Genomic DNA, 14758 nt, shown 5'->3' on the forward strand with positions numbered 1-14758 from the left:
GTTCTGTCTCATCACAACAAAGATTTGAAGCGATGGACATTAAAGCTGTCGGCACGTCACAGCTCTTGGACAGACCATGTTATAGTTCTTAGATCAGTGTTACAGCTCAGTTTTATTTAGAAAATAGCAGGAAAATACTTCCTCGAGGCATGAGGGAATGCCGACCCAAAGACACAGAGGAGAGAGAGAGGCCTGGCCCTTTGGCTGCTCTTTTTATACGTCTTTTCCTCCCCCCCACCCCGCCCCCACTCCCCCACCCCCCGGGCCGGCCCTATGTAAATCGGGCTAGCCAGGAGTGCTGTTTGTTCTCCCGAGGGCCTCACTCTGGTCCTCAGACCTTCCTTTGTTCTATTTTTGCAGGCTTTCCCCTTCCTTGTCTTTTAACCACCGCTATTTTGGACTCCTGTTCCTATTCTACCAACCTAACAAAACCACTAAACTTGTTCTCTCATGAGATAATAATAGGTTTCAGGGTCTCCTGGAGATGTGACAGGGATCGGGCTCTGAAATCAGCCAAACTGTCTTACACCTGAGTCTTTTTCTTACTGACTGGTGTGTCAGGGTTAATTTCTTTATATGGTAGGTGAGGGACAATTCATAGTTGTTTTTCCTGTGCATTTGAAGTAAAAGCTTTTGGGAACAGCTCTACAGGTCACATGACTTGTTACTGAGGTTTGCATGCCTGCTATTATCCAAAAGAAAGGACACTCAGCAATCATGTTTCTCCTTATTGTATCTCTCTGGTAGACATTGCTTAATTTAGGCCAATTTGGATTTGGGATAGAGTGACATTTGTGAGTTGATACTTAACTTTTAAAATAATTGCATTTCACCTATGGCTGATTCATGTTGATGTTTGGTAGAAACCAATGCAATACTGGAAGGCTATTATCCTTCAATTAAATAAATAAAATAATGGCATTTCATTTGAGGAGCTATGTATTTGTCAGGTTTGTCCTCCGTTATGCCTAAGGAAGTAACAGTTTTTCAGTAGAGAAAATGAGAAATGGTAATAGAGGAGTAAAAGTCCATCTAGAAGAGAGAAGACCCTCAGAGTGAAACAGAGATGACATAAAATAGAGATTGTGATTTCCTGGGTTCCATAGCATATCAGATTCATTCAAGTTGCTTTTTCTTAATTTACCCTGTATGTGATAGATTTCTTTTGCCAGTAATTAAAATATCCTGATTAGGATAACACATAATTTGCCTTTCACTATTAGATCAACTTTGGGATTATAGTGTTCTAATATACTACCACATTAGATTAATTGAGAACATTCATAAAGCAAAATGTGCCCATTTTTGAGGAACATACTTTGCATGGTTCTTTTAATTAAAAATTTATTACAGATAGAAGTTTAATCATCATATAACAAATGTAGCCAAGTGAAGTGAAGTCACTCAGTCATATCCAACTCTTTGTGACCCCATGGACTGTAGCCTACCAGGCTCCTCTGTCCATGGGATTTTCCAGGCAAGAATACTGGAATGGGTTGCCATTTCCTTCTCCAGGAGATCTTCCCTACCCAGTGATCAAACCCAGGTCTCCCACATTGTAAGCAGATGCTTTACTGTCTGAGCCACCAGGGAAGTCTCAAATTATGGTATAAAGAAACTTTTTAAAAATAGACAAAAGTAGTTTAAAAATTTTAGACATTATAAATCTTAATGCTAATATTGTAAATTTTTTCATATTACCCTAAAGACTTATTGTAGAAAACATTCTGTGGCCATAGCTCACTTTCACAATTGCCCTGACTATAGCTGACTTCTAGTTAGTTCCGTAGCCAATTAACATTTTGTAGAATCACCAAGCTCATCACTTTTGTCCTTTCATTTAGCGATAAAACACCTTCTGTTTGTTTCACTGTAACACAGAAATACCTATATTAAGCTCAAGTAGGAGAAATAAAACAGAAAAAATCCAAAAACCACAATTTGAAGTTGGTTAGAAGTTTGTCCAGATGACATTTAACATAGTGTTGGGAAAATACAGATACTTATCTTGGAATCAGCAAACAAATTATGCTTATGGTTAAAATTATAAATTTCTGACTTTACAGGTTTGTTCTATATGTCCACTGAAGTATAAACCTCAAGAATAAGAGGTAAAAAGGATTCAAATATGAAACCTGTTTGTTTAGCTTCTCTCAGCATGAGTTTCTCAGTCTATGAGGTGGTAATAAAATATGAACCTCACAGGTTATCAAAAAAGAAATGATATAACATATACAAAATTCTTACACAATGTCTAACACAAAGCATAACAAATATAGTTACTTCCAGATGGTAACAGAGCTATGGACCAATCTCTGCAGTTGTCATTACGTAAGTGTAGTGAAACAGAACATGAAAGACTGTTGTAATTTCAGTCTAATACCCAATATTTATGGAAATGGCTTTCTCTCTCAAACATTTTTTTAGGTCATCTTTAACCATTAAATGTGCCAGTAACCTCTCATCTATTGCAAAATTTAATCTGTATTATCAGTAAAAAAAAAAAAAAAAGATATTTATTCTTATGCACATAAGAAATTCTTATATGTGACACTTGAGTGTATAGTCATAAGTGGGGTCATGTGAATGTTGTCGCATAAAAGTTTTCTATCCTAACCATTGAGATCTTGGCCTTAATCTAGATTGTAGATCTTAAATTTGTGTTCATTGAAAATTCACCAAGTAAAAGATAGTTCAATACAGTTTCCATTTTTATTATCAGTCTCTATTTTAATTATGGGTAAGATAAATAATTGGAGAAGGCAATGGCACACCACTCCAGTACTCTTGCCTGGAAAATCCCATGGGCACAGGAGCCTGGTAGGCTGCAGTCCATAGGGTCACTAAGAGTCAGACACGACTGAGCAACTTCACTTTGACTTTTCACTTTCATGCATTGGAGAAGGAAATGGCAACCCACTCCAGTGTTCTTGCCTGGAGAATCCCAGGGACCAGGGGAGCCTGGTGGGCTGCATCTATGGGGTCGCACAGAGTCAGACACGACTGAAGTGACTTAGCAGTAGCAAGATAAATAATAGGAATAAAGCAGCATGAGTCAAAGCATAGTAATTATGTATATTCTTGTGAAAAATAGAACTGAAAGTTATGAATAAAGTTGACACCTGCTTAAAAAATTGCTTGAATCTGGCTGGTATAAAATATAGCTAAAACTATTACTATGAAATCACCCTAACTTTAATATTTTGGTATGTTTTCTTTCTAATGGAATAACAACACACCTTGAAAGCATGCTTCATTTATCCTTACCTCTTGGTATAGATGAGACCTCCTTTTCCATTTTTGGAACACTTTAGAGACGTGTATGCCATATTAGAAATTTATTAGATTTCATCAGAAGACAGGTGGTTATGAATTTTTGTTTCCAAAAAGGAGACCTGAGGGATATTCCATATTAAAGGTGTTATTCCCATTTGGTAGAAACATGCAAATGACTGTAAAAAAAAAAAAATCTATAAAACATTTCCTCTCTTATTGTTTCCCTTGGGAATAACAGTTCCCTATTATTCATAATTGTAAAGGCAAATTGAAATTTGATGTTTATGTTCACAGGAATAAGATATGTGGGGACATTTTAAGGATATCAAGCCTAGAAAAATCTACTTTTTATTTGAAATTCATACATATATACATAACATTAATTGGACCAACCTAAAGGCTACCTTACAGAGGAGCCTGATGGGATACAGTCCACAGGGTCACAAAGAGTTGGACTCGACTTAAATAACTTAGCACACATAAAGACTAATTCAAATTTGGCTCTGTTATTCATCTTTTGAGAGACAAAGACTGGGAGGTAAATTTAATTAGCAGAGCAATTGAATCTTCATTGAAATTATTACAAAGTTTAAGAATAAAGACTTATGCATAGAGAAACAATTTGTGAAGTAAAACATCTTTAAATAGATAAGCTATTGCCATCATAAGGTAGAAAATGTGTGAAACAGGAATGAGCTGTACTTTCAGTTAAAGTGACAATGAATGACAGCAAAAAATCGGGACTCACTATGCAAGGCTGACTGTTTCTGTGATGCCCTACCTAGTCTTTATTGATCTGCTGTGTAGTTAGCCGGTGTTAACACTGATAGACACACCTGTAATACTGAAAGAGAACTTTTGACTCTACTCCAGTCCACATATGATGCTGGAACTAGGACATCTTCTCTCCCTAGTCAAATTTCACTGGGAAAAAAGAATCACACAAGTGCTGAAATAGATGAGTCATCTAACTGCTTCTGATGAATTGGTTAACTTCACCCACCTGTATCATCAACATGTAGGCATTCTGTGCCACCACCCATTCTCCACAAGCAATGATTGCCTGGAGTTGGGGGGGGGAGGGGGGGAAGTGAAAGTGTTAGTCTCTCACTTAAGTCCGACTCTTTGTGATGCTGTAGCCAATGGACTGTAGCCCACCAGGCTCCTCTGTCCATGGAATTCCCCAGGCAAGAATACTGGAGTGGGTTGCCATTCCTTTCTCCAGAGGATCGTCCCAACCCAGGGATCAAACCCAGCTCTCCTGCATTGCAGGCAGATTCTTTACTGTCTGAGCCATAGGAGTTGCCAAATGAATAACTGCACCACGATGAGACACTGCTATTTGAACACTGCCAAGGTAAGGGGTAAAAAATGAGGAAGAGTAGTGAAAGGTAAATGAAGGCTGCAATATATTAGGAATTCCTCCTAGGAATTCAGGTGGGCCAGAAGAATTGGCCTTTAATGGGGGGATTGCGACTACTTTCAATCCTCACTTCTCCAACCTCTTTTGCCCCAGCCTCTAACACACCCTAGGCAAACAGACACAGGGCTGTATGTGCTTGGCAACTTGCTACCCATTTCATTGTTCAGTGGTTCTGGAAGGGCACAGAATGCAACTCTAGCCTGGAAACATTTGGAAAAAATATTGTTCATAATATATTTTTGTTTCTTCCTCTGAGTGATGGTTGAAGGTGACTTTCCTGACTGTTGTTAGCAATTTTCCAAAATTAAATACCATATTTTTTGCATTTGATAGGCACAGCTGTGTCTGTTACCAAGGGCAAGCCCACCTGCACACCATTCTGTGTTCATTTAATATACTGAGAACTTTATTTAGAACCCAGTTTCATGAGGGGGGAAAATGCAAATTGTGAGAACCAATTTTGTGGGTGATGAATTCTTTGAGTTCCACATTGAGTTATGAAAAGGGCAAATTCATTTGTTTCCAGTAGAAGTAGTATGCTGCTGCTGCTGCTAAGTCACTTCAGTCGTGTTTGACTCTGTGCGACCCCATAGACGGCAGCCCAGCAGGCTCCCCCATCCCTGGGATTCTCCAGACAAGAATACTGGAGTGGGTTGCCATTTCCTCCTCCAATGCATGAAAGTGAAAGTGAAGTCGCTCAGTCATGTCCGACTCCTCGAGAATATAGGCCTCATCAAAATCTTAGCCATGAAGCAAGTGGAATCTCTGTCTACGTTTGTTAGCTTTGTGTATATATGTTTATGAAGCTAGTTTTTAATTTTTTATGTTTATTTTTTTATTTGGCTATTCCAGGTCTTAGTTATAGCATGTGGAATGTAGTTCCTTGATCAGGCATCAAACCCAGGATTCTTCCCTGTAAGTGTGGAGTCTTAACCATTGGACTACCAGGAAAGTTCCTGAATTAAATTTTTCAAAACTCCATGGTATTCTAAATCTGACAAACATGAAGAATAAAAAGTGGCAAGACCAAGTTTAGAGACTGATGTGAGAGTTCTAATTCTGGTATTTGATCAGGTGACTCCCTTTCTCAAAGTCTCTATTATTTTGGTGTCAATTGCACTGGCAGAGTAGATTAAGCCCACAGTCATCTAGGACTCTAATAAAAGCTCTACAATTTGGGGGATGTGGAATTAGAGTATGTGATCTTTCCCAATTAAAATAATTTATCTCTCAACTACAATGAGATATCACCTCATACCAGTCAGAATGGCCATCATCAAAAAGTCTACAAACAATAAATGCTGGAGACAGTGTGGAGAAAAGGGAACCCTCCTGCATTATTGGTGGGAATGTAAATTGATACAGATACAGCCACTATGGAAGACAGTATGGAGATTCCTTAAAAACCTAGGAATATAAGCACCATAAGGCTCAACAACCCCACTCCTAGGCATATACCCTGAGGAAACCAAAGGCGAAAAAGACACATGTACCCAATGTTCATTGTAGCACTATTTAAAACAGCTAGAACATGGAAGCAACCTAGATGTTCATCGACAGATGATGGGTAAAGCAGCTGTGGTACACATATACAATGGAATATTACTCAGCCATGAAAAGGAACACATTTGAGTCAGTTGTAATGAGGCGTATGAACGTAGAGCCTATTAGGCAGTGTGGAGTAAGTCAGAAAGAGAAAGATAAATATTGTATACTAATACATATACATGGAATCTAGAAAGATGGTGCCAATGAATTTATTTGCAGGGCAGCAATGGAGAAACAGACTTAGAGAATAGACTTCTGGACACAGTGGGGTGGAAGGAGGAGATGGTGAGATGTAGGAAGAAAGAGGAGAGTGAAAAAGTTGGCTTAAAGCTCAACATTCAGAAAATGAAGATCATGACATCTGGTCCCATCACTTTGTGGGAAATAGATGTGGAAACAGTGTCAGACTTTATTTTGGGGTGGCTCCAAAATCACTACAGATGGTGACTGCAGCCATGAAATTAAAAGACACTTCCTCCTTGGAAGGAAAGTTATGACCAACCTAGATAACATATTCAAAAGCAGAGATATTACTTTGCCAACCAAGGTCCGTCTAGTCAAGGCTATGATTTTTACAGTGGTCATGTATAGATGTGAGAGTTGGTCTGTGAAGAAAGCTGAGCGCTGAAGAATTGATGCTTTTGAACTGTGGTGTTGGAGAAGACTCTTGAGAGTCCCTTGGACTGCAAGGAGATCCGACCAGTCCATTCTGAAGGAGATCAGCCCTGGGATTTCTTTGGAAGGACTGGTGCTGAAGCTGAAACTCCAGTACTTTGGCCACCTCATGCGAAGAGTTGACTCATTGGAAAAGACTCTGAGGCTGGGAGGGATTGGGGGCAGGAGGAGAAGGGGACGACCGAGGATGAGATGGCTGGATGGCATCACTGACTTGACGGACATGAATCTGAGTGAACTCTGGGAGTTGATGATGGACAGGGAGGCCTGGCGTGCTGCGATTCATGGGGTCACAAAGAGTCAGACACGACTGAGCCACTGAACTGAATTGATGGAAAGAGTAACGTGGAAACTTATATTACCATATGTAAAATAGATAGCCAATGGGAATTTGCCATATGGCTCAGGAAACTCAAAGAGTCTCTCTGTAACAACCTCGAAGGGTGGCAAGGGGAGGGAGATGGGAGTGAGGTTCAGAGGGAGGGGACATATTTATACCCATGGCTCATTCATGTTTCTGTTTCACAGAAAACAACAAAATTCTGTAAAGCAATTATCCTTCAATTTAAAAATTTTAAAAAAAGATCGTATCTCTCCAGGCAAAATTAATTTCATATTTACGGTGACAATGGTTGCTTCTTGTTATTTATAAGGGATGGCAATTTCCAAAGTGTGTCCAATGGGACGCTCATCTCTCACGGTGTTCTACAAAAGCAGACATTTCCATGGTAACTACATTTGGCATGCTCCACACACTTTTTCCCTCATCCTGGAGGAGTCATAAATTGCATTAGCATTTGAAGACTTTCAGAAATCCCACAGAAAATAAAAAAAAAATTTAACCCTGACCCTATCTTTCTCAAACTTAGTTGACCTTAAGTGTTGGGTCCTCTTTCCTTATTTGACATCTTTCCTTTGCCCCTAACATTTACTCTTGAACCTTCTCCACACGGCTCTGTGGATTGTAACACTGGATTTCCTTTCCACTGTCCTGAAGTTGTGCAGCAGTGAAGAACACAGTTATTGAAAGTTCTGTTTGTTATTGTTAGAGAAGAACTAAGAGCTCTTTCCTGTCCATGTTCTCTTGTAGAAGTCATGGTGAAAATTTCTTTTCATTTCTGGCAGGCAGGATATTTCTTTAACACAAGTGTGCCTTTATATTAAGTCCTATCACTTCCTAGCAGCAACTGGTTCACAACCCTGCTGAACGTGCAATGGTTTCCCAGAAAGACAGCCTTCTAAGAGTATGTTGTCTCAAATGTGGCAAAAATTGCTCTTTATACTGTATCAGGGATCAAGAGCTTTTAAGGACTGTTTCTTGCTTCCCTGATAATGTTCACAAGAAGAGTAAACTAAAAGTTTCATTTTTCCAGGTTCTGAAAAATACCCATTGTAGTGCTTGGAATGAACATAGCAAACAAATCAAATCAGTCCTGAAAACCTCAAGTGTGTGGACATGGAAAGGACTATAGAGGGAAAGGCTACTCCTTTCTGAAGTAGTAGTTACCTATGATCTTACCCCTCTGCATGCTAAGGGCAGAGGAAAGGCATTGAACTGTCCCCCACCCTCGCCTTTTACAGTTGGCCTGGTGTGTGAAGAAAGGAATAAAGGTAAGGGACAAGGTGCCAGAGAAAAGTCCCAAAGACACCTGCATTCCCTTGGACTGCCATGGTAGGAACATCCTGGTTTCTCAAGAATCAGGTTTATTCTACAGAAGTTTTATTGTTGTTTACTCACTAAGTTGTGTCTGACTCTTTGAGACACCATGAACTGCAGCACACCAGGCTTCCCTGTCCTTCACCATCTCCCAGAATTTGCTAAAATTCATAGCCACTGTTATGGCTTAAATCATCTTATCAGTATTCCCTAAGGACCACACCCACTGAGAAAAGGAGCCTCGGCAACAAGAGCATGGAGGGTAGATTCTTTGGGGACCAAGAGTTTGTTACAGAGTGCTGCTGGGGACTTGGAGACAGGAGGGAAAAGTTTTCATAATTTGATTGCACCACAAAAATACTCATCACTGAGATTCATTTTTCTCTAAAAATGCATGAAAAAAAGATGTCTGCTCTAGGCAGATGAAGGAAGAGGGTGCTCTAGATCCAGAATGTTAGATGCAGATTTACCGTGTAGCAAGATTCATGTGTGTACATAGCTGCATTGAGATTTCTGGTTGGAATTGGCTACTTTATTGAAGGTTGAAGTTTGGAGCCTGTTTGCGTTAATAAAATGGTTTAGTGTGATGTACTGTTGCAGACTGATTATGAGTCACTGGTCTAGAGTTTTCTAGAAGGGGAAAAAAATGTTCTTTACCTATAAATAACTCAATGTAAGAAATTTACCTCAAAAACAAGTACTAAGGAGGAGCATAAAGATGGCGGAGGAATAGGACGGGAAGACCACTCTCTCCCTCACTAATTCCTCAAAAGAACATTTCAACGCTGAGCAAACTCCACAAACCAACCTCTGTAGGCTGGCAGAGGACAGCAGGCAACCAGAAAAGCAGACCATTGTCTTCAAAAACAGGTAGGGAAAAATATAAACGACGAAAAAGGAGACAAAGGAGGTGGGGAGGGAACTCCGTCCCGGGAAGGGAAGCCCGTCCCGGGAAGGGAAGCCCGTTCCGGGAAGGGAATTTTAAGAAGAGAGGTTTCCAAACACCAGGAAACACTCTCCCTGCCGAGTCTGTGGCGAGTCTTGGAAACCCAGAGGGCAACATAACAGGAAGGAAAAATAAAGAAATAATTAAAACCAAGAGATTACAAGCCCAACAGTAACTCCCCCAGGGGAAAAGCAGCACAGACGCCTGCATCCGCCATTGGGAAGTGGGGGCAGGGCAGGGACGCGCGGGAGGCGCGGGCTGCAGTGCTTTGTAAGAATCGGGCAGGAACGCCCCACGCGCAACCAGAACGATCTAACTTGCGCTAGCAAACCAGACTGTGTGATAGCTACAGCACGAAAAGCTCGAACATAAGACGCCGCCAGGACCGAGCACAGAACAAAGGACGGAACGGGAAAAGCCGGCTGCAGACCATCCCCCGCCGGGGACAGGCAGCCAGAGCCGTAAGGACTGGAAAGGGGCAATTGCAGACCCGGAGAGACTTTACTTACCTAACTGCAAGCGGGCTTCTTTGCTAAGACTTCTGGGGGTGCTGGACAGTCACAATCTGCCTCACGGGGGACGCCAGCGGTCCACCCAGAAAGTTGAGCAGCAGCGACAGAAAAGGTGACAAGCCGCGGCGATCACGCTCGCCAAACTCCTGAGCTACTCGGACCTGGGAAGGGCACAAAGCGCAGTCCCAGCCGAATCTGTGCCTCTGAGGGCTGCCTGAGCGCCAAACATGAGCGGCTTGGACCGGGAAGTGCACGCAGCCTAGGGCCGGCCCCAGACGGTTCCCGGCTGTGCATCGTAGAGCCGGAGCGGTTTGTGCGCCGCGAGAAGGGACAGGTCAAGCGGGGCTGTGACACTGAGAGCACACGACAGCGCTATTAGTTTGCGGCATTCCCCCTCCCCACAGCGCGACTGAACTAGTGAGCCTGAAAAACCAGCAAACGGAAGAAGTTAAACAGAGGGAACCACCTTGGAAGTGATCCCACACGGCCCAAAACATCAGAGAAGAGCCAGATATATTTTTACTATTTTAAAAATCATTCCTTTTTTTTTTTTTTTTCTTTCTTTTTTTTTTTTTTTTCTCTTTTTTTTTCCTAACCTTTTTTTTTAATTGTTAAATCTTCTGTTTCTCCTCTAATTTTTATTACTATAACCTATTATTACTATTTTTAAAAAAAAAAAGACTTTTTTTTTTTTTTTAAGGCAAACACCATATATAGCCTTTGGATGGTTGTTGGTGGGGTTTTTGTTTGTTTGTTTGTTTTGTTTTTTTTTTTGTTTGCTTGTTTTTTTTTAATAATTCTTGGTTTTTTTTCTTTCTTTCTTTCCTGCTTTTTCCTTCTGCTTCTTTTCTTTAATATTGTATTTTTGAAAATCCAACCTCTACTCTAGATTTTTAACCTTTGCTCTTAGGTTTTTGTTGTCAATTATGTTCATTTAAAAACCCAAACTTCACGACCCAAGTTTACCTGAGAGCGAGATTGCTGGCTTGACCACTCTCTTTTCCTATAGACTCTCCTTTTTCTCCACCAGGTGGCCTCTGTCTCTTTTCTCCCCCATCTCTTCTCTATCCAACTCTGTGAATCTCTGTGTGTTCCAGACAGTGGAGAACACCTAAGGAACTGGTTACTGGCAGGATTTGTCTCTCTCCTTCTCATTCCTCTCTCTTATCCTCCTGGTCACCTCTGTCTACTTCCTCCCTCTCCTCTTCCCTGTATAACTCCGTAAATACCTGAGCGGGCCAGACTATAGAGCGCACATAAGGAAGTGACTACTGCCTAGCTTGCTCTCTCCTCTTTTGATCTCACCGCATCTCATTCCAGTTACCTCTAACTACCCCCTCCATCTTCTCTTCTCCTTGTAACTCAGTGAACCTCTCTGAGTGTCCCTCAATGTGGAGAAACTTTTCATCTTTAACCTAGATGTTTTATCATCGGTGCTGTATAGATGGAGAAGTCTAGAGGCTACTGTAAAAACTGAAGACCAGAAGCAGGAGGCTTAAATACAAAACCTGAAAACATTAGAGAACTCTTGAATTCAGGGAACATTAAGCAATAGGAGCTCATCAAATGCCTTCATACTTACACTGAAACCAAGCTCCACCCAAGGGCCAACAAGTTCCAAAACAAGACATATCACTCAAATTCTCCAGCAACACAGGAACACTCCCCTGAACTTGAATATACAGGCAGCTCAAAATTATTCCAAAACCTTTGATGTCTCATAACCCATCACTGGTCACTCCACTGCACTCCAGAGAGAAGAAACCCAGCTCCACCCACCGGAACTCCAAGATAAGCCTCCCTAACCAGGAAACCTTGACAAGCCACTGATAGAACCCCACCCACAGTGAGGAAGCTCCATAATAAAGAGAACTCCACAAATCACCAGAATATAAAAAGACCACCCCAAACGCAGCAATATAACCAAGATGAAGAGACAGAGGAATACTCAGCAGGTAAAGGAACAAGAGAGTTGCCCACCAAACCAAACAAAAGAGGAAGAAGTAGGGAATCTACCTGAGAAGGAATTCCGAATATTGATAGTGAAAATGATCCAAAATCTTGAAATCAAAATGGAATCACAGATAAATAGCCTAGAGACAAGGATTGAGAAGATGCAAGAAAGGTTTAACAAGGACCTAGAAGAAATAAAAAAGAGTCAAAATATAATGAATAATGCAATAAATGAGATCAGAAACACTCTGGAGGCAACAAATAGTAGAATAACGGAGGCAGAAGATAGGATTAGTGAAATAGAAGATAGAATGGTAGAAATAAATGAATCAGAGAGGAAACAAGAAATACGAATTAAAAGAAACGAGGACAATCTCAGAGACCTCCAGGATAATATGAAACGCTCCAACATTCGAATTATAGGAGTCCCAGAAGAAGAAGACAGAAAGAAAGATCATGAGAAAATCCTTGAGGAGATAATAGTTGAAAACTTCCCCAAAATGGGGAAGGAAATAATCACCCAAGTCCAAGAAACACAGAGAGTTCCAAATAGGATAAACCCAAGGCGAAACACCCCAAGACACATATTAATTAAATTAACAAAGGTCAAACACAAAGAACAAATATTAAAAGCAGCAAGGGAAAAACAACAAATAACACACAAGGGGATTCCCATAAGGATAACAGCTGATCTTTCAATAGAAACTCTTCAGGCCAGGAGGGAATGGCAAGACATACTTAAAGTGATGAAAGACAATAACCTACAGCCCAGATTACTGTACCCAGCAAGGATCTCATTCAAATACGAAGGAGAAATCAAAAGCTTTACAGACAAGCAAAAGCTGAGAGAATTCAACACCACCAAACCAGCTCTCCAACAAATTCTAAAGGATATTCTCTAGACAGGAAACCGAAAAGGGTGTATAAACCCGAACCCAAAACAATAAAGTAAATGGTAACGGGATCATACTTATCAATAATTACCTTAAACGTAAATGGGTTGAACGCCCCAACCAAAAGGCAAAGACTGGCCGAATGGATACAAAAACAAGACCCCTCTATATGTTGCTTACAAGAGACCCACCTCAAAACAAGGGACACATATAGACTGAAAGTGAAGGGCTGGAATAAGATATACCACGCAAATAGAGACCAAAAGAAAGCAGGAGTGGCAATACTCATATCTGATAAAATAGACTTTAAAACAAAGGCTGTGAAAAGAGACAAAGAAGGCCACTACATAATGATCAAAGGATCAATCCAAGAAGAAGATATAACAATTATAAATATATATGCACCCAATATAGGAGCACCGCAATATGTAAGACAAATGCTAACAAGTATGAAAGGGGAAATCAACAATAACACAATAATAGTGGGAGACTTTAATACCCCACTCACACCTATGGACAGATCAACTAAACAGAAAATTAACAAAGAAACGCAAACTTTAAATGATACATTAGATCAATTAGACCTAATTGATATCTATAGGACATTTCACCCCAAAACAATGAATTTCACCTTTTTTTCAAGTGCTCATGGAACCTTCTCCAGGATAGATCACATCCTGGGCCATAAATCTAAACTTGATAAATTCAAAAAAATCGAAATCATTCCAAGCATCTTTTCTGACCATAATGCATTAAGATTAGATCTCAATTACAGGAGAAAAACTACTAAAAATTCCAACATATGGAGGTTGAACAACACACTTTTGAATAACCAACAAATCACAGAAGAAATCAAAAAAGAAATCAAAATATGCATAGAAACTAATGAAAATGAAAACACAACAACCCAAAACCTGTGGGACACTATAAAAGCAGTGCTAAGAGGAAAGTTCATAGCAATACAGGCATACCTCAAGAAACAAGAAAAAAGTCAAATAAATAACCTAACTCTACAACTAAAGCAACTAGAAAAGGAAGAATTGGAGAACCCCAGAGTTAGTAGAAGGAAAGAAATCTTAAAAATTAGGGCAGAAATAAATGCTAAAGAAACAAAAGAGACCATAGCAAAAATCAACAAGGCCAAAAGCTGGTTCTTTGAAAGGATAAATAAAATTGACAAACCACTAGCCAGACTCATCAAGAAGCAAAGAGAGAAAAATCAAATCAATAAAATTAGAAATGAAAATGGAGAGATCACAACAGATGACACAGAAATACAAAAGATCATAAGAGACTACTATCAGCAGTTGTATGCCAATAAAATGGACAATGTGGAAGAAATGGACAAATTCTTAGAAAAGTACAATTTTCCAAAACTGAACCAGGAAGAAATAGAAAATCTTAACAGACCCATCACCAGCACGGAAATTGAAACTGTAATCAGAAATCTTCCAGCAAACAAAAGCCCAGGTCCAGACGGCTTCACAGCTGAATTCTACCAAAAATTTCGAGAAGAGCTAACACCTATCCTACTCAAACTCTTCCAGAAAATTGCAGAGGAAGGTAAACTTCCAAACTCATTCTATGAGGCCACCATCACCCTAATACCAAAACCTGACAAAGATGTCACAAAAAAAGAAAACTACAGGCCAATATCACTGATGAACATAGATGCAAAAATCCTCAACAAAATTCTAGCAATCAGAATCCAACAACATATTAAAAAGATCATACACCATGACCAAGTGGGCTTTATCCCAGGGATGCAAGGATTCTTCAATATCCGCAAATCAATCAATGTAATTCACCACATTAACAAATTGAAAAATAAAAACCATATGATTATCTCAATAGATGCAGAGAAGGCCTTTGACA

The sequence above is a fragment of the Capricornis sumatraensis genome, chromosome 10 (assembly GCF_032405125.1).
Source record: "Capricornis sumatraensis isolate serow.1 chromosome 10, serow.2, whole genome shotgun sequence".
In the NCBI taxonomy this organism is placed as follows: domain Eukaryota; kingdom Metazoa; phylum Chordata; class Mammalia; order Artiodactyla; family Bovidae; genus Capricornis; species Capricornis sumatraensis.